General features: G+C 44.0%; 1 protein-coding gene across 2 annotated transcripts in view; it reads right to left on the bottom strand.

Moving 5' to 3' along the window:
- The window catches only part of AKAP6 (A-kinase anchoring protein 6), a 397,464-nt gene extending 374,962 nt beyond the window's left edge, over window positions 1–22,502 (bottom strand). For both annotated transcript variants that reach the window (XM_039538039.1, XM_039538036.1), the window contains exon 1: window positions 22,336–22,502. The gene's annotated coding sequence lies outside the window, so the exon portion shown is untranslated. The remainder of the gene's footprint in view (window positions 1–22,335) is intronic.
- Between the last annotated feature and the right edge of the window lie 2,976 nt (window positions 22,503–25,478).

Below are 25,478 nucleotides of genomic sequence, written 5' to 3' on the forward strand. Positions count from 1 at the left end.
GAGGTCCTGGATTTCAGTCTCTTTCCTAGCAGCCTAAATTTGGCCTTTAGGACATCTCTCCTACCCTTCCCTAAGTCATTGGTACCTACATGTACCACGATCACCAGCTCCTTCCCAGCACTACACATAAGTCTATCTAGATGCCTCGAGAGATCTGCAGCATTTGCACCAGGCAGGCAAGTCACCATACAGTTCTCCTGGCTATCACAAACCCAGCTATCCAGGTTTCTAATGATCGAATCTCCCGTTACAAACACCTGCCTTTTCCTAATGACTGGAGTTCCCTCCCCCAGAGAGGTGACCTCAGTGAGAGAGGATAACCCTCCCCACCCCCTAGTCATCTGGAAGGAGGGTCCCAACTATGGGAAGGTTTTCCTCCGCTCCCGTTAACTGCTCTCCTTCCCTGAGCCTTTCATCCTTCTTAACAGCGCAGGGGCTGTCTGACCGGAGGTGGGAGAAATCTACAGTGTCCTGGAAAGTCTCATCAACATGCGTCTCTGCCTCCCTTAGCTCCTCCAGTTCCGCCACCCTCACCTCCAAAGCCCGTACGCAGTCTCTGAGGAACTCCTTGCACTGAATGCACACATACGCCACCTGCCCACAGGGCAGGTAATCATACATGCTGTCATACATGCTACACTGAGTGCAACAAACAGGATAGCCCCCACTCTGCTGCTGGGCTTCTGCCTGCATTCTCTCCTACAGCTACCTAGGTTAATGAGGGTTTTTGTTTAAAAAAAAAATCAAGACATTTTTATTATAGTTTAAAGGTTTTAAAGAATGGCAAGTGTACCTCACCCCTTTCCCACTTCCCTTCTTGAAACTCCCTGTTAGCGGCCCCTGGTCGCTTGCTCACTGCTTTATAAAGCCCTGGCCTTCCTGATAGCCCCACCCCATGACTTATGCTCAGCCAGTGAACAGAGGCTTCTAGATTTCAAACCTTGTTTAGAAGCTCACAGCTTCCAACAGCCAGCCACAGCACACAGCAAGTAACCCCCCCCCCAAAAAAACCCCACACACTACAGACAGCCACTTACCCCAAGGGTCCTGTATTTGCTCCTCCTTCACTTGGAGAACTCCCTCTCGAAACTCCCTGTTATGTCCCCAGTGGACAACAATAAGGCTTGAACCCTGGGTCCCAGCTGGACTCTGGCTCAGACCCTTCTCCCTAATGGTTTCTTATGACCCTGGGTCCAAACCAGAGTCCAAGAGATCTGTATGCATGCAGATGGGGAGTCAGGAACTGAGCCAGAGCCTGAGCCCGAGCCCAGGCTTACACTGCAGTGTACTCTGTGAGATCAGTAGTAACCAAGGGCTAGACCCTTTTAATAAATTGCTTACAATTACAAGGAAAATTCAATTTCAGTAAATCACAACTTACTTACCTCAAGAATTCCAATGCTAACCCTTTCTCAGGGGAAATCTTTGTTTAAACACACTTTTCAAGGAATTATCTAGTATTATTAGCTACCAACTATTATGTTTTCCATACACAAATAGCCAACAGAAATGGGGGAGAAAGCATAGCTTAAGTGCCATATTCTATAAATTCTTCCATCTTGAATTGCCTCAGACACAGAAGAAGAATCCTTTTATTTAAAGATGAAGTACACAGAGAACCAAAACAACGTCTCTTCACTGCTCCGTACCTACACAGCTAGTATGGTATGTGTGCGCATGGTATGGTACAGTACAGAGGAAAAATACAATTGTTGCTTTCAAGGATTTTGCAGTCTAACCCATGGAAATAACCTCTCTAAACCATCACTCCCAGAGACTTTGTGTATTGCCTTAAATCACTGATACCGAAGAGGTTTTATCCAGACATCTGCTTCTGATGGGAGTGTGGGGGGGTAAGACCACCCACTTCATGCTCTCTGACAATAATGCTATGCTGTCCTTTCTACCCAGCCCTACAAAGCCTCAGAATATTTCTTTGTGGTGATGTTGAATATTAGAGACACTCTGTTCTCGAACCAATCTGAATCTGTTCTCTTAGACTAAAATAGGAGAGGGTGGAATGATAGTTCTGCTGCACAAGTCCTCCAGATTGCGTTATGAGCAGCCTCAGCTAGGAAAAAGCAGCAGTATTCCCATAATTACACAATCAATTAGCCACTAGAACCATATGGTTGCCAGTTCATCTCTAGAATATTGGATCAATCATATCAAATATTTAACCACTGAAGTAGCTGCTTACGTAATGGTTATGTTCACACCTGTTACACCACCTTGAATGGATACCAGGTTATTTCTTTTCCATCTGTCTGGGTCTCCCTGAGGTAACAAGGTTAAAAAGAATGGAAACACACAGTTTGTCACTTTCTACAAGGATCTCCCTGACTCGCTTTCCAACGGCTGATTGAGCTGCTGGTTGAAGTTGTAGTTTGCCTCTTCCCTGCAGCACAAACGAACACCCAGGTCCAATACCTCATTTCCCTCAATTAAACAAATCATTTTGAATAAAAAATGAATACTGCTAAAAAACATTTACAAGTGATAATTAAACTGACAAAGTAAATCTACAAACCCAGCAGCATTGAGACAAATAAGTGGACTCAATATACACTGCAGAAGTGTCGTTCTTGCAATTTTTTGTGACCTAGCATCATATTTTGTCAAGATTCAATGTACAGTGTCAAAGCAAGACAATCCCCTCCTTCCCAACACATGAGAAGGGTAAACAGCATTGTGAGTAATGGAACATTCTGCTGCCCACTAATAAGCGGATAGTAGTCTTCATATGGAGAAACACAAACTCTATAGTATTTAGTCCAGGGCTATACCTAACGTTAAGATTCTCCAGGGCATGTTTTGCAGGGATATTAACAGTAACCTTTGGCCTCATGCCTTAAACCACCCAAGATTTAGGTTATTAGTCCTTCAGAAGAGTCTCAGGGAGGCCTTTAAAAAGTTACAATAGCATTCTTATTAAGAGAGAAAATTAGACTAGTTATGTTCCTTCCCTCCCCGCTTCACTAAATAAAAAATTAGAAATGAAACTTAAAATGGCGTTCATGATCTTTCCTCTAAAGATTTCCCCTCTCTGTCTCTATCACAGTGGAGAGCACCACAGTCTTCTCTATCATTCAAGTCCTAATATTGGTTTCACCTTCGACTTGACCATCTATTTTGACCCAGGCATCCAGACTGTTGCTGCTTCCTCCTGAACACAATCTAACTTTCATTCTCTGCTAAACAAAACAAAAAAACAAACATACCACACACACACACCCTTGTCCAATCCCTGATCATCTCTTGCCTTGACTACTACAGTATCTTTCTCTATGGCCTTGATGCATCCAAGCTCACCCGCTCCTCACGTCCATTAAAAATTCTACTGCTAAATTCATCTTCTGGCTTGTTGCTCACTGAGACTCCCCCTCATCTTTAAGTCTCTCATCAGTGGCTCTCCTACCTGCACCTCAAAACAAACTCCAAAGCCCTCTGCTATTTATCTTTCCTGTTATCACAGGATGGTTGGCAGAGTGAAATGGACTCAAACCATCCTTGATCACCCACTTCTCCCTCAAGCACTTTCATACTTAGTCTACAAATTGAACTAAATCATGCATAATAAGTGATGGTCTCACACTTACCTCTACTTTCCTACCAGTATATTTCTTGTATCCTTCTGTTGTCTTTCATCATATACGTAGATTATAAGATCTTTGGAGCAGATACCTTCTTTTTACATATGTGTAGAGCACAAGGTCAGGCGACCAGGATCACGGAATAAGAGCTTCATAGTGCTGTCACAATACACTTAATGAACATCAGCAACATTGTGACTTGCCCAACTTCAATTTTCCTTTAAAAAGTGATTGAAATTGTGGGTGGTTCACTTTTATAACAAGATTGGAAATACTCATCAGGCTCTGTTATCTGCATCCAAGGGCAAGTGTCAGTTTTATCTTCTTTTAATAGGGCTGGTGCTTTCAAGAGCACTTAATTTGCAGCTGGACTGCTTTATGCTTCCCTTTCCTCTTAAGGAACAGCTAACTCAGGGGCATTTAGGTGACCAGGTGTCCCGATTTTATAGGGACAATCCCAATTTTGGGGTCTTTTTCTTATATAGGCTCCTATTACCCCCCACCCTGTCCCAATTTTTCACACTTGCTGTCTGGTCACCCTAGGGGCATTCAATAGCTCCCAATTTAGCATTTTTAATAAAATGAGATAGCAAAATTAATTTGGCTACTGGGGGTAAAAGTCAACTGAAAGCTGCAGCTAGGAAGAGAATGGAAAGGGGACATAGCAAGGAATATTTGAATAACTTAAATAAACCTTGGAGATTCTAAGTAGCCATAGGGTGTTAACACGTTAGTATAGGAAAGAATCATTAACAGGTAGAAAAATATTGTTACGCTTTAAGAAATTAATGGCACATACCAGATTGTTCGCTGAGAAACTTTTTCCCCCATCCATGGCTATAAAATTACAGAATAGGCCTAATGGTAGTGGAACCGCATCCCCCCCCCCGCACCGCCAGGGCCTCACTGCAGTGCCTCCATTGTGTTCTGAAGAAGGCACTTTTACAAGGAGAGGAGCTCAGGGTACGTCTACACTATGGGATTATTCCGATTTTACATAAACCGGTTTAGCAAAACAGATTGTATAAAATCAAGTGCGCGCGGCCACACTAAACACATTAAATCAGTGGTGTGCGTCCACGGTCCGAGGCTAGCGTCGATTTCTGGAGTGTTGCACTGTGGGTAGCTATTCCGTAGCTATCCCATAGTTCCCGCAGCCTCCCCCGCCCCTTGGAATTTCCGGGTTGAGATCCCAGTGCCTGATGGGGCAAAAAATCATTGTCGCGGGTGGTTCTGGGTACAGCCTCACCCCTCCCTCCCTGAAAGCAGCAGACAACCGTTTCGCGCCTTTTTTGCTTTGTGAACTGTGCCGACGCCATAACACAGCAAGCATGGACCCTGCTCAGCTCAATACCGCAATCGTGCATGTTTTAAACACCTCGCGCACTCTCGTGCAGTATATGGTGAACCAAGACCTTCAAACCAAGGCGAGGAGGAGGCGGATACGGCAGCGCGGCGATGACAGTGATGAGGACGTAGACACAGAATTCTCTCAAACCGCGGCCCCCTGCGCTTTGGAGATCCTGATGGTAATGGGGCAGATTCTATCCATTGAACGCCGATTTTGGGCCCGGGAAACAAGCACTGACTGGTGGGACCGCATTGTGTTGCAGGTGTGGGACGATTCCCAGTGGCTGCGAAACTTTCGCATGCGTAAGGGCACTTTCATGGAACTTTGTGACTTGCTTGCCCCTGCCCTGAAACGCCATAATACCAAGATGAGAGCAGCCCTCACAGTAGAGAAGCGAGTGGCAATAGCCCTGTGGAAGCTTGCAACGCCAGACAGCTACCGGTCAGTCGGGAATCAATTTGGAGTTGGAAAATCTACTGTGGGGGCTGCTGTAATGCAAGTAGCCAAAGCAATCACTAAGCTGCTGCTACGAAAGGTTGTGACTCTGGGAAACGTGCAGGCCATAGTGGATGGCTTTGCTGCACTGGGATTCCCTAACTGTGGGGGGGCAATAGATGGAACCCATATCCCTATCTTGGCACTGAAGCGCCAGGGCACCCAGTATGTAAACCGGAAGGGGTACTTTTCAATGGTGCTGCAAGCACTGGTGGATCACAAGGGACGTTTCACAAACATCCACGTGGGATGGCCAGGGAGGGTTCATGACGCTCGTGTATTCAGAAGCACTACTCTGTTTAAACGGCTGCAGCAAGGGAATTACTTCCCAGACCAGAAAATAACAGTTGGAGATGTTGAAATGCCTGTCGTTATCCTGGGGGACCCAGCCTACCCCTTGATGCCATGGCTCATGAAGCCATACACAGGCAGCCTGGACAGTGGTCAGGATCTTTTCAATTACAGGCTGAGCAAGTGCAGAATGGTGGTGGAATGTGCATTTGGCCGTTTAAAGGCGCGCTGGCGCACATTACTGACTCGCTCAGACTTCAGCCAAACCAATGTCCCCTATGTTATTGCTGCTTGCTGTATTCTCCACAATCTCTGTGAGAATAAGGGGGAGACCTTTATGGCGGGGTGGGAGGCTGAGGCAAATCACCTGGCCGCTGATTACGCGCAGCCAGACACCAGGGAGATTAGAAGAGCACACCAGGAAGCAGTGCACATCAGAGAAGCTTTGAAAACGAGCTTCATCAATGGCCAGGGTACAGTGTGACTGCTGTGTTTGTTGATGAACACCCACCCCCCTTGATTGACTCATTTCCTGTAAGCAACTCACCCTCCCCCTTCGAGTACAGCTTACTTATGCAAATAAAGTCACTCTAGTATAAAAATCATGAATTCTTTATTAATTCATTATAAAAAGAGGGAGAGAAGTAAGGGTATGGTTTGGGAGGAGGATAGGAGGGATGGAGAAGGCCATTAAAAAAATTTCACAGTAATGACAGCCTTCTGGTTGGGCTGTCCACGGGGGTGGAGTGGGCGGGTGCACGGAGCCTCCCCCCACGCGTTCTTACACGTCTGGGTGAGGAGGATGTGGAACATGGTGAGGGTTGAGAGTGGTTATACAGGGGCTGCAGCGGCACTCTGTGATCCTGCTGCTATTCCACCAGACGCCGGAGCATGTCAGTTTGATCACACAGCAGCCCCAGAGTTGCATCCCGCCACCGCTGATTTTCCTGCCGGTCTTCCTGCCGCCACCTCTCATCTCGGGTGTTCCTCCTGTCCTCACATTCACTGGCATCTTTCCTGTAATTTGATACCACGTCCTTCCACTCATTCAGATGAGCTCTTTCCTTGCGTGTAACTTCCATAATATCCGAGAACATTTCATCTCGCGTCTTCTTTTTCCTCCGCTTTATCTGTGCTAGCCTTTGGGATGGAGGAGGGCTTGAAAAATTTGCAGCTGCATGAGGGAGAGAAATATTTAAAAAGATACATTTTACAGAACAATAGTTATACTCTTTCACAGTGAACAGCACTATTCACCTTACATAGCACATGTGATTTCCCTACAAGGTCGCATTTTTCATCTTAATACTGAGTGCCTGCAGCTCTGGAGTTGCAAATCTCACAGACACAGGTCCGGGCATCAGAATTCAGCTTGCATGCGGCCATGGTAAGCCACTGTCTTTCGGCTTCTGTAGTGATTTACCCCTCCCCTCAACGCATGGCTAATACCATGCTAGCTCCCTGCTAATCAACACCCTTCCCGCCCCACCACCCACTGCGTGGCTGGTAGCTTGGGGAAGATCCCCGCTGACAAAACACGAAAAAGATCATCGGCATTTCACTCCTCCCCTCCCCCTGCTTGGCTACGTGCAGGAAAGGTTTTTTTTTTAAGCTGCTGCAGTCCACGAACCCAGTAGGAAAATGGCCATCCCCCTTACTTAAATTCCTGATTTTTAACCAGGTTACCCTGAACGATATCACTTTGCTGAGGATAACACAGCGAGATAAAGAACGGATGCTTCTTGAATGCCAGCAATCACCGGGACCATACGCAGCTATGCTTTGCCATGCAATGATACCTGATTACTTGCTACATGCATGGCGTGGTAAAGTGTCCTACCATGGTGGGTGGAACAAGGCTGCCTTGCCCAGAAACCTTCTGCAAAGGCTTCTGGAGTACCTCCAGGAGCGCTTCATCGAGATGTCCCTGGAGGATTTCCGCTCAATCCCCAGACATGTTAACAAACTTTTCTAAGTAACTATACTGTCTGTGAATGCATCCCAAGTCCTCAGGGCAAATCAATCATAAAAAAAAGCTTGCTTAAAAAACAATGTTTGCTATTTGCAAAGGTACACTCACCAGAGGTCCCTTCCATGGCGTCATTGTCTGGGATAGTTGCTTGGGAGGGTAATTCTGTCAGGGTGAGAAAAAGCTCCTGGCTGCTGGGGCTCATGGAGTGCTGTGTGCTCTCTGCTAGGTCGTCCTCCTCTTCTTCATCTTCATCTTCCCCATCCGCATAATCCTCAGACATGGTACAACCCCCACCTCGGAATCCATGGTCAGGGGTGGGGTACTTGTGGCGCAGCCCCCTAAAATTGCATGCAGCTCAGCATAGAAGCGGCATGTTTTTCGACCTGCCCCGGACCTTCCGTTTGCTTCTTTGGTTTTCTGGTAGGCTTGTCTGAGCTCCTTAACTTTCACTCTGCACTGCAGTGAGTCCCTGCTGTGGCCTTTATCCGTCATAGCCTTAGAAATTCTTTCAAATACTTTTTCATTTCGTCTTTTGGAACGCAGTTCTGTTAGCACTGAATCCTCTCCCCATATAGCGATCAGATCCAGTATCTCCCATGCAGTCCATGCTGGGGCTCTTTTTCGATTCTCAGGAGACTGCATTGTTACCTGTGCAGATGAGCTGTGCATGGTCACCTGTGCTGATGAGCTCTCCACGCTGGGGAAGCAGGAAATGAATTTCAAAAGTTCGCGGGGCTTTTCCTGTCTACCTGGCCAGTGCATCAGAGTTCAGAATGCTGTTCAGAGCGGTCACGGTGGTGCACTGTAGGATACCGCCCGGAGGCCAATACCGTCGATTTGCGGCCACACTAACCCTATTCTGATATGTTAATCCCGATATTAGCGCTACTCCTCTCGTTGGGGAGGAGTACAGAAACTGATTTAAAGAGCCATTAAAATCGATATAAGGTGCCTCCTAGTGTGGACGGGTGTGGCGTTAAATAGGTTTTATGCTCCTAAAACCGGTTTAAACGCCTAGTGTAGACCAGGCCTCATTTTCCACTCCATTGCAAGTTCTTGGCCTCTCTGATAAGACTGTAAGGATACCAGATAGTAATCATCAGCTAGGACTTGAAAAAGGTTCTACATACCATTTTCAGTGGGTTTTTTTTTTTAATTATGTTCTTCCCCATCCCCCAAACATACTATAGGAGAATAGGTACAATGATCTCCATTAAAGTACACTTCTATTCTGAAGAGTGAACTACAGTATGTAAAAGCGACTGTCAAATTCAACAGATCTGCCCCTTCCGTGGTATCCCACAACATATTGCTTTGCTTTGTTAATAAAATAAGTATTCATATATTTTTGTTTGGGGCTGCAGATCTAACAGTTATGGATGAATGAGCTGGATTTGTGAAACAGAATATTGTTCGCAATTATTTTGAACTGTAGGGACAAAATCTGCTGTCATTTATACTTGTGCAATCCCACCGAAGACTGCAGGGTTGCAAAGACAAAGCATGATTTGAAGACAGTGGGTTTGCATCAATGTAATCCAGGAGAGAATCGATCTTTACAATCTTTATTAGGGGTGATAATGCATGAGCCCAAAAGAACCAGCTTGTCTTTCAGGTCCCAGGTTGAGTTTGTGGTGCTGACAATTAAAAAGACATTTAAAAATCAAACCAAATGTAGCCTGGAAATCTGACACAGAAGTGGAACTTCAATATCATTTTTGCAGTCACATTTCAGAGTGCAACGACATTGTAAGTAACCAAGACAAAACGGCTAAGAGTTGGGCAAGTAATTTCTGACTAGTAGTAAATTCACAGAAAAGTGCATTTTTAGCAAACCAAGACTATTTGCAAATTTGGTGGGTAGTTTCAAGTTAACAAAATCTGAAAAGAAGAATTTTTAAAAAGTGCTGAATCTAAACTACATATTCAAAATGAGAAGTTGACATTATTTTAAATATAAATTCAAACTAACATTTCAAATGTTTTCATTTCAACCCAAATGAAATATTTTGTTGCTGAAATGAAAAAATAAAAATAAAATAAAATATTGTTTTGCCACCAAACAATGGGGGGCGGGGAAGAGAGAAGAAAAAAAAAAGTCAACCATATGTTTAGCTCTACTACTAAGTTCATCTCATCTTTGTTATTTAAACAAAAGGTTTCTAGATAGTTAATTAAATGAGACAGGAACTTTGCACACTGAAAATTGTTCAGATCATTGTGTGGAGTAACACCCTGTAACGGAGGCACTGTTGTGGAGTGTGACACATGGCCATCAGAACCATACACCCGAAAGACACATGGCAACACTTACGAATTGCCCCATCCCCACCATGTATCCAAAGTCACATTAAATCAATTGAAATACTCCTTTATTAAGGTTGCTAAACTGAAAACCCGGTATACCATATTACAGAGTTCTATTTATACTCTGACAGTGGCTATTGCTTTCCTAAATTACTTTAAAATGAGATCTTATAACCAAGGTTCTCTCCCACCTGTATAGGCAGTATCTTACAGGGCTTGGACAAATCTCTTCTCCCCATTACAGTTGGGCTATGCATTAACTAACTACCACCCTCTAACCCAGATATGGATACAGTTTGTAGAACTATGATTTGTACATGATTAAATAAGTGGCATAAATGTAACATTGTTATTATTCTATTAGGCAGTTTGGCACACTGCAGAGCTCTAATATACTGGCATAAAAACCTTACATCTTCCAGATAGAAAATTATTTCCCCTTTGTGTGAGACATTCCTCTGCAAACTAATTCTGTAGATGAAAACTGAACATGTGTCTTAGACAAAGGCAGTCCTTAATGGCCCTTATTGCTCATGTGACATTCAGGGAAATAGTTTTAAAATTTGTACATTTAAAGTACACACACTAGTCTCCGCTTAAACCAAAACCCATCAGAGGGAAAAGTGTGCAGAGAACAGTTAAGGGCGTTGGGAGACATACCTAGACCCTTCCTGACAAGATTAAGACATCTCCATTAGCATACAGAAGGAAGAACAGAGATAACTCCCCTAGCCTCATCTGCATGAAAGGTGGGACAGGGAGACATCTCAATTCACATACAGAATGGAGAGCAGAGAACTGCACTGAACTCTGGGACCAGAAAAAGCAGGGAAGCACTGCATCATTGGAATCTCTGCTCCAGATGTTAATCAACGTACGCCTGCCCAAACCCAGCTCAGCAGTTATCAGACAATTCTAGTAATGAATCCTTGATTGATATCCAAAATACTGAAGCAGCCTAGTTGCATTGTGAGCTCCCTGGAAGAAACCACCACCCATAGCCAAGAGTGATCAGCTGCTATTGTCTAGCCTAAAGAAAACCCTGGAGTCATCAGTTTACCTATAAACAAATCTAGTGCTCTCCCTTGGACCACTGTATTCTCTCTACAAAAATCCCTACACACCCTCCAGTCCATGTTCTGATGCATAGACCCAAGCTCTATATCAGTTCCACTGGGACTCCATCTCCTGACTGACCATGCTGGGGGCTCTGCCTGTCTCCTGCCCTCAGGACCCTGAACTACCACCATCACCTGGGAACCCCGACCAGTTCAAGCTTCAGGGAGCGGTGAGATCCCCTTCTTTCTCTCTCCCTCCGTTTTCCTCTCTACCTTAGGTATTAACCTTTAATTATGTATGTTATGTTGGTTTAGCCCTCCTTGTGTAGTGATCACTATTATTCAATAAATAACTTGTGTTCTTAGCTTCCCTCATTTATTCTACAGCAACGTTTCTTTTACCTAAGCTAAAGATCCCTGCAGCACCCAAATATACTGTGGGGTTTGCTCATCAAGTAGGTTACTGCCAATACAATTGTGATGTGAGAGTGGGGATAGGGATGTGCTGAATCGGGGACACATAAGGGTAACAGCTTGTAAATACTGCTTGACCCAGTCCATGGAGCCCAGGAGCATATAAGGAGAGGCAGCTTGAAAGCAGGGCTGGCTCCAGGCACTAGCCTACCAAGCACATGCTTGAGGCGGCACCTTGAGGTGGGGCAGCGCTCGGGTTCGTTTGGTTCATCGGGGCAGTGCTGGAGGGGTTTTTTTTTGTTTTGGTGGCACAGTGCTTGGGAGGGGCGGGGGCATTGGGTAGCGTGGGGTGCTGGGGGTGGGAGGGGAGCAGCGCTCTTCTTTTTTGCTTGGGGTGGCAAAAAAGTTAGAGCCGGCCCTGCTAGAAAGTGCTGCTTCATCCATCCCAGTGAGTCCAGAGACATATAAAGGGGTCAACTTGACAGTCCACTCAGACTTGCTCTGTTAATACGTGTGTGCGCGCGCGGGCATGTGCATCCGGTTCTGGGGCTGGAGAAACCCAGCCCTAGGGAACCTAGGTCCTGCAGGATAGCTCCATTGGGAGGGGACTTGCAGAAGGGAGAAGTAGAGCTCCATATGAGGACACAAGTGACACAAGCAGTACATTGATAGAATTACAGACCTCCCCCCATCACCTGCCAAAGAGTAACCCAAATAAAGGAGCATACCCCAAAGTAACAGGCAAATCTGGCAACAGTTCACTGTTCAAGCATTAAGAGATAAAGCCTGAACATTGCACTATTCCCTCCTCCACATACACTGGTCTCTCAAGCACTTCCAGAGAGTAGAGTTCTCTATGCTCCTAGACAATCATACTGTAGTGTTGCCTATTGCGAAACTATTTAACAATCTCTATTCACATTTATTTGGAGTTGGCAAAAATTAAGCAGATTTTAGTATTCATGTTAATGTATTGAGCTGGGCAAATGAATTTTTTGATTCACTGCAGTTTACCAAAATAGTTCAATTTGAATTTACTTTTTGATTTACCAAAAATGTAATTTTGGGTCAAAGTTGAAACTAAGTGTTTTGATTTTGACTCTAACAAAAGCAAGCAAAGGATTCACAAAATGGCAACAGCAAGTAGCAGTAGTGATTGGGACTGTGGCAGCAGCAGCTCCCTTATAAACTTTAACCCAGGGGTTAGGGCACTCACCTGGGATGTGGGAGATGCATCAGTTCCCCCCTCTGGCCTGATGTGAGAGACCCAAGTCCAAATCTCTTCTCCACATCGCAGGAGAGTGTCCTGGTTACTAGGCTAAGGAATATTCTGATGGGGCTCTTTCAGACTGTCCTCTTGAAGCTATTCCAATTTGTACAAATAGTCATCAGAACAGAAACCTGAACTTACATCTCTTGCATCCTAGTTACAGCACCCTTCTCATTCTTTTTCCCTGGACCAATGACTATCCATGGTCATTCACTATGGCAATTCATACTCATTCATATCTTGTATGCTCATCTCAATAGTTCCAGGATTCTTGAGGGGTGGGTGAGGCTTCTCTTGGCACCTGATGGATTTGAGCCCTTATAAGTTTTGGTCTTCATAGTTTGTTCTCGAATTGTTTTAGGTCCTTCCTTGGAACTGGCACGTAACTGGTTTCGTTTTTGATTTTTAGGGCTTCCAGTATGTTCTATAATTTCTTTCAGAGAGAGTGAGGATCTTATCTTCGAAGTTGTTGCATTTCCATGCTGCAAGGTTGCTTTGCATAAGCTGTCCCCTATGTACATCTCAGTCCCTTTCCTGTAGCATCCAAGTTGTACTGTTGCATCTGGAGTAACCTGGGCTGAAAGTTTTGGAGCCACTCGCAGTGTTTGTTACTTGAAAGTGTTCCAGTGGTGTACTGTTGTCATTTACTACTAGAATCATTTCTCATCTTTGAGCATACTGGTAGAACTTTTCACATGCAAACACTACTGCAAGACATTCCTTTTCAACTGGGGCATATCTTTGTTCAGTTGGTGAGAGAGACCTTAACACAAAAGCTACTAACTGTTCCTTTGCAGAAGTGGTACCCCAAGCCCCGTCTTACTAGCACATTGTACAATTGCCTCTTTGTTTACACCATAGTATTTCAGGAGGGGAGGTGCATAATAGCTGCATTATGTTGAGGTAACCAGGTCTACATTGGACCTTTGTTCACCAATCGCCTGGGAAGTGGGGGGTGGGGAGAAGAGAGTCACATACATCTGAGAGCCTTGCAAGAGATTTTGACAGATTGTTTACAAATCCTAGTAGTCTCTGAAGTAATTTAATATCTTTGGTGCAGGCATCTGCTGTGTTGATTTTACATTTTCAGGTCAGGTGGTAGCTCCTGGGATTAGATTTACTTCCTTGGCTCTTTTAGCACAGAGAGGAGGTTGTGGTCATGATTTGCCACAGCTTCTGCCATGGTGTATGTCTGTACACCAGAACGTCTTCAGCTAGGACACTAATCCCAGCATGTCCCATTAGTAAGTTTTGCCGGCAGTGGCAGCATTGGTATTCTCCCAGAGGTTTGATCTCAGAACAGAACTCTGAACTACCTGTACCTTATCAGCTGTTTCAAAAGTGAGGTGTTGTAGCTGCTTTCCTTGTCCAGTAGCCCATGCTAAATTCATCACTGACATCAAGAACTGAGGAGATTTTAGCTTTTGCCACGCAAGGTCCAATTTCTTCAATTGGAAAGCTCACTACCAAATGCCTACAACTGCTTTGTTTAAGGTGCTTGGGTCTATGCAGATGTGCAGCTTGCCTAGCTTCTCAATGGCTCCCTTGTTGCTTATCCAACTTGTGGAGTCTGCAGCTTTAGCAATGATCCAGTCTTCTTCCATTTTCTTTATTGTTCCCTTTATTTTTGTTTCCTCTTAATGTAAATTGGTGCTCTGCAAGATAGGTGGATGTACTGGCTAAGGTGTTTTATACATTTTCCCAGGTGTAAAATGCCTGGAAGACATCCCAGTCTTTCAAAAACATCATAGTAATCCTTTAGTAACTTTGCCAAAGGGAACCACCGTGGATTAACTGCTCTCTAGAGGTGTTCTGTTTCACTTGTGTGTTGTATGACTTGTTTGTCACAGATTTACTATCTGAACTCATGAACTCACTTAACTGAAAACAGCAGCTTGTGTTCTCTATACCATCTGAAACTTCAGCTAGCGTACTTTTAATTTACATTGTCCTAGTGGCATTATGATCATAGCATTGTACAATTTTATTTTGGCTTTACTTGGTTGCATATGCAATTTGGCAATGTGTTTTTTCCTTTGCTTTTCCATATGTACAAGCTTTGGCATAATGACTTCATAGGCAGGACATTTTCATGCTTCTCTTTACAGTACTCACAGAGTTTCCTTGGCATTTTGTTTATTTCCCTTGCTTTGTGCTTGTATATTTGCACAACATTTTCAATAAATTCCAGGAATGTATTAGAGAAACCTTTTTGTTCAAGAAAGTGGAGGAAGTGACCAACAGAGAATTGGTAGGAAAACTGAAGGTGGAATGCAACTTGGGGTGAAAGTGATCATAAAATGATAGAATCATAAAAATCTAAGGAAAGGAAGTAGTGAGCAGCAGAATAAGGACAATGGACTTAAATCCTGCTTTCTTTCTCTCTCTTTTTTTTTTTAAATAAAACAAACTCAGAAATGGCAGATACCATGGAAAAAAATCTAAGAGGAAAAAGGGGTTCAGGAGGGCTGGCAGTTTCTCAAGGAGACAGTATTAGAGGCACAACTGCAAGCTATCCTGATGTGAAGGAAAGCCAGAAAGAATAGTAAGAGGCTGTATCAGGAGTTCTTTCATGACATCAAAAAGGAATCCTACAAAAAGCACTAAGTACAAGCACAAGCACTTGGGGGCTGGGGAATCAGAAAGGCGAAGACAAAATGAGTTACACTCAGCAAAGGACATAAAAAATTAAGAGGTTCAATACATACATTAAGAGCAAAAGATAGATGACGGAAAGTGCAGGTCCTCTGCTTAGATGGGAAGGAGAGCCAATAACACGTGACATCAAGAAGGGTGAGGCATTTAATGCTTGTTAAATTGGGGGAAGTAGAGGCCATAATATATCTTGATTTTAGTAAGACTTTTGACACAGGGTCACATGAAGTTCTCATAAGTAAACTAGGGAAGTGTGGTCTAGTAGAATATAAGGTGGATGCACAACTTGTTGAGAGACCATACGCAAAGAGTAGTTGGTTATCAATAGTTTGCTGTCAAATTGGGAGGGCAAATCTAGTGGTGTCCCACAGGGGTCAGTCCTATATCCAGTATTATGCAATATTTTCATTATTGACTTAGATAAGGAATGGAGAGCATGCTTCTAAAATTAGTGGATGACACCAAACTGGGAGGGATTGCAAGTACTTTGGAGAACAGATTGGAATTCAAACCAACTTTGACAAATTGGAGAATTGGTCTGAAATCAGCCAGATGAAATTCAATAAAGTGCAAAGTACTTTACTTAGAAAGGAAATATCAAATGCACAGCTACAAATGAAGTGACTGGCTAGGTGGTAGTACTGCTTAAAAAAATTCAGGGGTTATAACAGATCACAAATTGAACGTGTGCGTGTCTACAATGGGATACAGATGCAAAAAAGGCTAATGTTCTTGGGTGTATGAACAGCAGTGTCACTTGTAAGACATGGGGGCGAGGGGTAATTGTCCTGCTCTACTCTGCACAGATAAGGCTTCAGCTGGAGTACTGTGTCCAATTCTGGGCACCACACGTTAGGAAAGATGGGGGCAAATTGGAGAGAGTGTTCAGAGAAGAGCAACAAAAATTATAAAAGCTTTAGAAAACCTGATCAATGGGGGAAAGGTTTAAAAGTGGGCATCTTTAGTCTTGCAAAAAGATGGATGGTGGACCTGATAGCCCCAAACATATTTGAAGACTGTTATAAAGAGGACTGTGATCAATTGTTCTCTATGTCAACAGAAGGTAGAGAAATAGTAATGGGCTTAATCTACAAACAAGGGAGATTTAGGTTAGATATTAAGAAAAAAAATTCTAACAGTAAAGCACTGGACCAGGCTACCATGAGAGGTTATGGAATCCCTGTCATTGGAGGTTTTTAAGAACAGTTGGACCAGGGATGGTCTAGGTTTACTTGGTCCTGCCTCAGTACAAGGGGCTGGATTTGTTGACTGTGAGCCCTGTATTTCTAGGATTCTATAATTTTCATGCAGATGATTTGCCAAGTAGCACAGTGAAAGCATTTGCCCACTCGTGTTTTGCATTTGGATGTGAACTTGTTTACAAAGCTAGTAAATGCCTGTAACCCTTGGTAGGGTTAGCATGGGTTCTCTGAGCACTCTCATTTGAGCTCCTTCATCTCTATTACTAATATCACAAATTAGTTCATCTTATGCAAGTCTTGGGAAATCTAGAGTCAGTCATTTCACATTTTGTTAATATACTGATCTATTGTCCAGACTCTTGATTACACTTTTTGAAAAGACCTTTCACCATGACATTTTTTGAGAGTTGAAAATGCTTTTGGAGTGCTTCTAGGATTTTACATGGGTCTTCCTGGTCTGCTGCTGATATTTCCAGATGCTGTTGGAGCATATGGCAACCTTCACCCATTACAGTTAGTAATATGGCTGCTCGTTTCCTTTTTATCCAGCCCCTTTGTAGTTTTCCTATCGTTACCTAAAGAATGTCCAGCTGCTAAACACATCCCCTTTGCTGTCCATCTGCTCAGGATTCTGTTATGCTACCTTGATAATTGTTTTCTTTGCTTTCTTGAGATCTCTCTTTGAAATGCTCATGACCCCACGCTTCAGAGACGGGACTTAGTATTTGGCCATAGGAGTGGTCTCTGTCAGAAATATACATCTTTTACTATCATCATGAAAAGCTGCAAGTCTGGCCCTGTTATAAGCCTTTGAAAAACTGCAGTTCATCATGCTCAGTAGAGACTTACTGGAGCTCACCAGCTAAAATCTCCAAAGATTCCATCCTCACAGAGCATATTCAAGTATCTCAGTTTTTAGTATTAGCCAGACTGTACATGCACAGTCCCCTTTCAGCAACTGAGCCTCTTCCATCCAATCCAGGACTATGGATGCTAAGGGCTGCTCCTAGCTGCAGTGATTTGGGGTGGGGGCAGGTAGTGGAAGCTACAGCAGGGAATTTGTCTCTCTTGTGATCTCAGTGGCCTTCCAGCTGGTACCCAGGCAGCATGGAGGAAGCAGCTGACTGATTCAAATGTAGACAAAGGAGTAGATTCATCAGACAGCTTGTCTCAATCAGACTGGAGGTATGTGGGGTGTAATTTTACACTTTTTAATTACAAGCTATCATGAAGTTATGAGTTTCCTGGTCCTCCTGGCAGGCTAAGGGTGGGAGGCAGAGGAGCATGAAGCAAGTGAGCTGGATCTTGTGTAGTCAGTCTGCAGAGAGCCAGCCTAGAGACAGTTTCATTATGCTTCGCTGCCTTGGGGAGCAGCCTGCTTTGCCTCTCTCTGGTTCTAGGTTCTTGTGTGTTATGACTTGGATTCTAAGACAAAGTATTGTCAAGTTACAATCTTAAAGAGTATTTTATGCTTTTTAATTTAAACTAGGAACATAACGGGCGGGGTGTCGGGGGGAGATGAGAAACTATGATTGGAAGGTTGTGGGAGGGGAGAGGAAAGACTGCTTGGGCAAGACTGGAACTCAGACAACTAACCTGAATGGATGCTAGGCCTGGGATAAGAAGCCTGAGAAGTGGAGATAGGGACTGGGTAGGCTAGAAGAATGGAACTGGTACAAGTTGCCTGGGGTGGGGCAGAGAGAGGACTGGACCAGGGACAGGGTAAAAGGTTGTTGCTGTGTAACCTTAATTATTACCCTTTAGGGTATATGCATTATAATATTATTTAATTACATGATCACACACTATTTTCCCCACAGAACCCCATCTCAATCACTATACAAGATGGACAGTTTCACTCAGTAAGCAGGTATTTAATATTTATTTTTATCATTATCTCATGTGTGGCCATAGGTCTTATTTACTGCCCACAATTCAAACCCTACTCTGAAGACAGGATTATTAATTTCCTCATAGGCATTTCTATAGTACTCACTGTAATGAGTTTCACAAACACATGCATTTATTTTCACAGAACCCCAGTAACAAGGGGGGTGCTAGTCCAGTGGTTCTAAAACTGGGGATCAGGTTATTACATGGGAGGTTGTGAGCTGTCAACCTCCACTCCAAAGCCCACTTTGCCTCCAGCATTTAGAATGGTGTTAAATATGTAAAAAAGTGTTTTTAATTTGTAAGGGGTGGTCACACTCAGAGACTTGCTATGTGAAAGGGGTCACCAGTACAAATGTTTGAGAGCCACTGTGCTAGACCCATTGCACAGATGGAGAACTGAGAGATTAAAATTATAAATATCTGCTAATTTCAGAAAACTTGGACCTGCTTTTTCAGAGTAGGTAGCATTATATAGCATTTTATATGTTCAAAGCACAGCTTCATTAACTTCAGTGGCAACTGAGAGTGCTCAGAACTTCTGCAAATCAGACCCCAGAGCAGGGGCGGGCAAATTTTTTGGCCTGAAGGCCGCATTAGGTTTCAGAAATTGTATGGAGGGCCGGTTAGGGGAGGCTGTGCCTTCCCAAACAGCCAGGCATGGCCTGGCCCCCGCCCCCTATTTACCACCCCTGCTTCTTGCCCCAACACCCCGCCAGGACCCTTGCCCGATCCACCCCCCCCCCGCTCCCTGTCCCCTGACCACCGCCAGAACCCCTGCCCCTAACCCCCCCCCCTTCCTGACTGCTCCCCTGGGACCCCTGCCCCATCCAACCACCCCTTCTCCCTGACCACCCCCAGACTGCCCCCGGGCCCCCTACCCCATTCAACCCCCCTGTTCCTCACCCTCCAACCCCCCCACCTCTGCCCTCTATCCAACCCCCCACCACCACTCCCTGCCCCCTTACCGCACAGCCTGGAGCACCAGTGGCTGGCAGCGCTACAGCCGCGGCGGCTGGCTGGAGCCAGCCATGCCACCATGCAGCACAGAGCACTGGGTCAGGCTGGGATCTGCAGCTGAACTGCCCCAGGAACTCATAGCCCCGCCGCCCAGAGCATTGGGCTGGCAACACAGTGAGGAGGAGTGGCTGCGGTGGAGTGGGAACAGCCAGGGAGGGGCCAGTGGACAGCATCCTGCACCAGGAGCTCAGGGGCCGGGCAGGCGGGTCCCACAGGCTGGATGTGGCCCGTGGGCCGTAGTTTGCCCACCTCTGCCCTAGAGAGTCTCCAGTCAGTCACCCAGAAAATGGGGGACACAATTAGGGGAAGTTTTGTTTAAGCCACTTGACTGGCACCACAGAGAGCTCTGTGGCTGAAGCAGGGATAGAATCTAGTTCTCTAGAGTAGCATTCAACTGCCTTAGCCATGAGACCATCTTTTCTCTTCCAGCAATCTCCGGTCTCATTCACAGCACACCTCCCAGCTTCTGCACCAAATGAGGCAGGAGTCTTATGGACAACAGCCTGATTCATCCCAGGTCCATCACCTAATTTAAAACCATATAGCACATTCACAAGCAGGCCACATGCAACACTTCTGGCATTTCTTAACTTGTGAGCGATTGACTTTGCAAACTTAACATTCTTTTAACTTTAGTTTTTATATTTAAATATACATATAAATCTTACACTCACATTTCTATGACCCAGATTCTGCATGGGGCTGGGTCTAGGCAGGACACCCAGGTGTATCTAATTGTAAGATCAGAGTTCTGCCTAAACACATACACACAGCCACATGGCAATTTAATTGAGGCATCTAATACATAGGCATCACAAGAATAAGCCAAAGAGCAAACAATATCATTGTTATGGACACCAAAATTGTGTAGTAGTATATAGTATTTTGTACATTTTATTTATATTTACAGTGTTACAGTGTTAAATAATACTAGTAGGGGGGTTTTTTATAAGCACAAATAAATAACATGGTAAGATTTTTGGCTCGAGGACAGCGTTATATCAATTTTACTTGCAAGCAGATTTGGGGCTTCAGGCAGTTGCCTTGCCCCTCACTTTCCTTCCTTTGATTCTAGGTAATTCTCTCATGGCTCAATGATCCAGTGATGTGAAATTGCCACTAGCAGCTGCATGTGCATATGCAAAGAGAATTGGGCTCCCCTACAACTGGCTAGCAAAGTCTGATGCTAAACTGACCACTGCATATGCACACAACGCATAGCTCTATTTCTCAGAGATCACACTGCTAAGAAGGAGAAATATCACTATTTCTATTTTATAGCTAGGAAAATGGAAGCCCGGAAAGGTTAAGTGACTTTTCCAAGACCACAGAGCGAGTCAGAGAAATAGAACCCATGTCACATTCCATCCAGTCTAGTCCTATTCACTGAAACACAGTCTCTAGTAAGTTGTATTAGCAGCTTAATATTCTCAATATGCAGGAACACTTACAATCTTTTAGAAGTAACATTGCATTCAATGAGTTTGAAGAGAAGAGGGTTCAATGAGAGAATTGGTAGTGTTCCACAATCTGACGAATCATCTATTTAAGAGACAAGGTGGGTGAGGTAATATCTTTTATCGGGGCAACTTTTGTTTGAGAGAGAGAGAAACAAGCTTACTCTAATATCCTGGGACCAATGCAGCTGCAACAACACTGCATAGAATCAAGTTGACAAGCAACTAATGCCACTCTCCATGAAATTCCTTTAGCACAAAAGCAAAGTTACACCATGCTACAGTTATGGTAGCAACTAATCTTGAAAGTTCTCACCCCTCCCAGTTACAAAAGGCCACCAAGTAATGCATACATATAACTCTCTCTTCCACTTTTTCCAGTATCTGAATTTCCCTGGGGGAGCTTTGGCACACAACACTAGCCTAATGAGAGAAACTTAACAGAAGTAAGACTATTGTTACATGGCCTTATGGTCTGATTCTTGGTCAGCTAACACCAACAGGCGGTCCTCCTGGAATAATGAAAGCACATTAAACCCAAGGTCCTGGTCTGTTTATTGCTTGAAAAGAGCACACAGACACCTCACCTTGTGCTGCTGGTGTTGCAATAACACTTTTTCCTCTCTTCAAGAGGCAAGAACAAATACACTTCTAAACTGTGTATTACTTCAAGCCAAGGATCCTTCTACTATCAGAGTGACCACATGCCCTTTGGGAGGCTACCTGTTTGCAAGTCAAGAAAAATCAGTCTGCCAGAGTAGTAACTTTGTTACTATGTACAGGAAATTTGTGAATGTGGTCACACCCCCAGGTGAATGTCAAGGCTTGGTAGCTATTGAGATGTAGTTAAGTAAAGTCATGCCTCAAATATTCTGTAGTGTTCCAGCATGTTCAGAAACTCTTCTCTTTACGTGTATCTATGCCTTTGCTTTCTGTTCAATGTAATTAAAGTAAAAGGTAACCAAAGTACAGTACACCTAACTGCCCAAGTTCTCCCTCCCCCCCCCATCACTTTATAGTAGAGCTATAACAAAATTTGACTTTATCCAATCAAGTTATAGTAAAACAAACAGGGTCTGCTGTGCAGCAGAATAGTTTTTCAAATGTTAGTTACACATCATTGTCTATATTGCAACATGAGTCTCTCATAAAGCATTTCCCTCATAGCCTGAGGTAAATGCTGTGTCCCCAGAGTGCATGACCAAGTGATGAGGAATCCATTAATGTTTTCCCTTCTAAACAAAAAATGTTTGCTTATAATCCCAACCAAAGCTCTGTTCCTGTAACAAACTCAATGTCAGCTCAGGGAGGTAGCACTACTTGGCAAACAGTCTTGTTTTAAACTGGCAGCTTTACTCACCAGCCTGGGGAATTAGCAGCAGCATCCTCAATCAGTCTTTAGCCCTTGCCACCGAGATCCATTTGCTGTTCAAACAGACACAAACTTCCAACTGGGCTTTCTGCCCAGCCATGGCTCCCAAGGCTTCCCACCTAACTTCTCCCTTCCCCAAGAACTACCACAAACAATTCTCCCTTTCTGCAGTCTTTCTCCCAACCCTTTCCTGAAGCTCCTTATAGGGAACACCTGCTCCCCAACCCCACTTCTGAGAAGCATTTGATTAGCAACCGAGGCTGGCTGGCCTAGGGCTCTGGCCCTTAAAGGGGCAGGCCATCCTGCTACTCTGCACTTTGCTGGAAAATTCGTATTTGTTCTTGAAAATATATAGAGGCCTGTATAACACATTGATCAACATATAAAATTTAAAAAGGGAACGAGACCCAAGATCTTGCAAGTCAGGGAGAAGAATGGGAGTCCACATGTTTTCTGCCCTGGAGCAATTCTTGAAAACCCCTGTTATTCAGTGCAAATTAAACCATTCCATTTTTTAAAAATTGTTTTTCAGATGTATTTTATGAGATCCAGGGATAATTGAGCAGTAGCCACAGAGGATCCGGGAAGATCCATTAGAGAAAAGCAAATTGTACCAGGCAGCTTTCCCTTAAATTTGGTGCCTGAATTTTACCACGGGGATCCCTGGAACCCCCTTGGACACATTACTGATAGCTATTTTAATGCCAAATGAAGAGCAAGCACTGCTCAGTCCCCCATGGTAGCTATGACATGCCTGGCTTAACCACTTTTGCCCCACTTCCTCATGACCTGTTATGTCAGTATGGGGACAGAAAAGGGTATTATTGTAAGGAGATTTTGCTGCTTCAAGTCTCTCCCCACAGCACCATCCTCTTCATATCAGACCAGACCCAGAGACTGGCAGGCCCCTTACCCCACTATTTCTACTCCCTCTCCCACCAAAGGTGGGATTCACTAGGGATTTACTGCCTAACTTCCACTTTAGGTGCCTAAATCCAAAATGTATATTCTCAAAACCCCCACTCAGCTGCTGCCTAACTCTGAAAGCACTTACGTTTCCATTGGCAAAATCACCTAGCTGCATACATTTCTGCCAATGTGCATGTATTAAACTGCCTCAGTCCTGATGCCACTAAGCTGCTCAGCACCTGAGCTCCACCAGGATTCACAAACTAGGCATTCTCTTGCTAATCTGGTAGACGTGCTCAAAGGCTGCCTTGAAGCATGTCTACAAACACATTTGGAAGACGACCTTGTTTTAGATGCAATAGCCCAGTGGTTAAAGCACTCACCCAGAATGTAGAAGACCTAGGTTCAAATATCTCCTCTACCTGAGAAAAGCAGCAACTTGAATCCAGGTTTCCTACCTCCCAGGTAAGTGCTGTACCCATTGGATTATAGAGTATTTCTTGCTTGTGCTCTCTGTCTCTCGTGCAATGAATAATTAAGTATTTTGCTCAGAGTGGAAGAGTTTCAACAGAAGATAACCACTGCTATATGATACTGTGAGTAAGGAACTCACTGGAGACAGCTGTGTCCAAGTCTCTGCTCCTCTCCAGCAGAAGGGGGATTTTAATCTGGGTCTCCCATAGCCTGGATGAGAGCCATGTGCTAACCACATGGGTATTCGGTAGAAGTAAGTGCTTAGACCCTGCCTATAGCCTATGCTAACAAAAGCAGCACAGACATTTGGATTATACATATATTTGGTTGTATACTGTGTACTTATTAGAGAGAGATTGACTTTGGGTAACATTTTCAAAAGTACCTAAGTGACTTAGGAACCTACGTTTCATTTTCAGAGCTTAAATCTTATTAGGAGCTTAAGTCTTATTGAAAGTCAATATGCCTAAGTCATTTTTGAAAATGAGACTTTATCTTCTGAATCACTTAAGCTTTCTAATGCCTAAATACCTTTAAAAATCTGGGCCTTAGGGTCTTAAGACACTTAGATGGTATTGAAAATTTCATCCTTAGCCTAGGCTGTTTTATATACAATGCAAAGCAACTTGTTCAACACATCAAACTAGTAGTTGGGAGAACAGTGGAAAATGGTTTTGTTTTTTACATGCTTATCAAGTGCTAAGATACTGCTCCCCTTCTACCGTGTCTCCTCAGTCTGGCACTCAACCTCTTTATAACTGTTGGATGGCGAAAATAAAAAAAAGACAGTACAGTATGTGAAGCCATATGAAAAAAGTCGATGATACAAAAGGCCACTTAAAAGATCATTCTATGTAGCAATGAATGAAGCCAAGTCCGTCAGTCTGTTCCAGTGGAGCGCCGTGGAGCCGCCCCCAACGGGGCTGTCCACGTCTATTTATTATAAGTGGTTACATAAATCATTCTATTATGCGCATGTGCTAACATAATCCAACTACTTCGCCCCCTCCCCTGATTGGTGCCTTATGCCCTGTGTATTCCAGTGGTATGCACCTGGTCGGCGCTTTATCTGTGTGTCTCCTGATCGGAAGTGTGGGGGTGTGGGAATCACTTCAGCCGCTCTAAATCCGGGGGCGGCATTCCAACCCCCTTAGCGCTTAGGAAGTGTAACATTCCTACAATTCTACTTTATTTCTTATTGTTCTACATAGGATATGTATTACAATTCTCCTGCTTTATAGGTCATTGCATGCAAAGTCAAAGTGATATGTGATTTATTGTCACTAGCTGATGTATTAAACATGGAACTGGTGACTTCTAGCATTTGCATGAGTTTAAGTGCAGCACAGAATTTCTCATTCATGATAAAAGGTCACATGCTCCAAGGCAAATTCCTTTAAATAAAAAATAATGTACAAGGATCAAACATTTACATTGGGAGGGACCTTTAGCAGGTTCTCATCTTAGTAGTTTAGTCAGAGATGTGACAATCAGTATGTGGGAAAACTAAACAATTTCCCTACCACATGGACTATTTATCAACATAGGAAACATTCAATGTACACAAAAGCCACATAATATCCCCATCCTGTCCATAAGTGCACAGATAGAGAGCCACTGACTACATGGGTGCATATGGGAATCCATGACTGCACATCATGGCAATTTCCACAGACTGGACTTCTTGTCATCAAATATGCTCCTTTGTTTCAATAAGGATTTTAAACCTAGCTGGGCTGTTTTGATTA

Source organism: Mauremys reevesii, linkage group 4, assembly GCF_016161935.1.
Source record: "Mauremys reevesii isolate NIE-2019 linkage group 4, ASM1616193v1, whole genome shotgun sequence".
NCBI lineage: Eukaryota > Metazoa > Chordata > Testudines > Geoemydidae > Mauremys > Mauremys reevesii.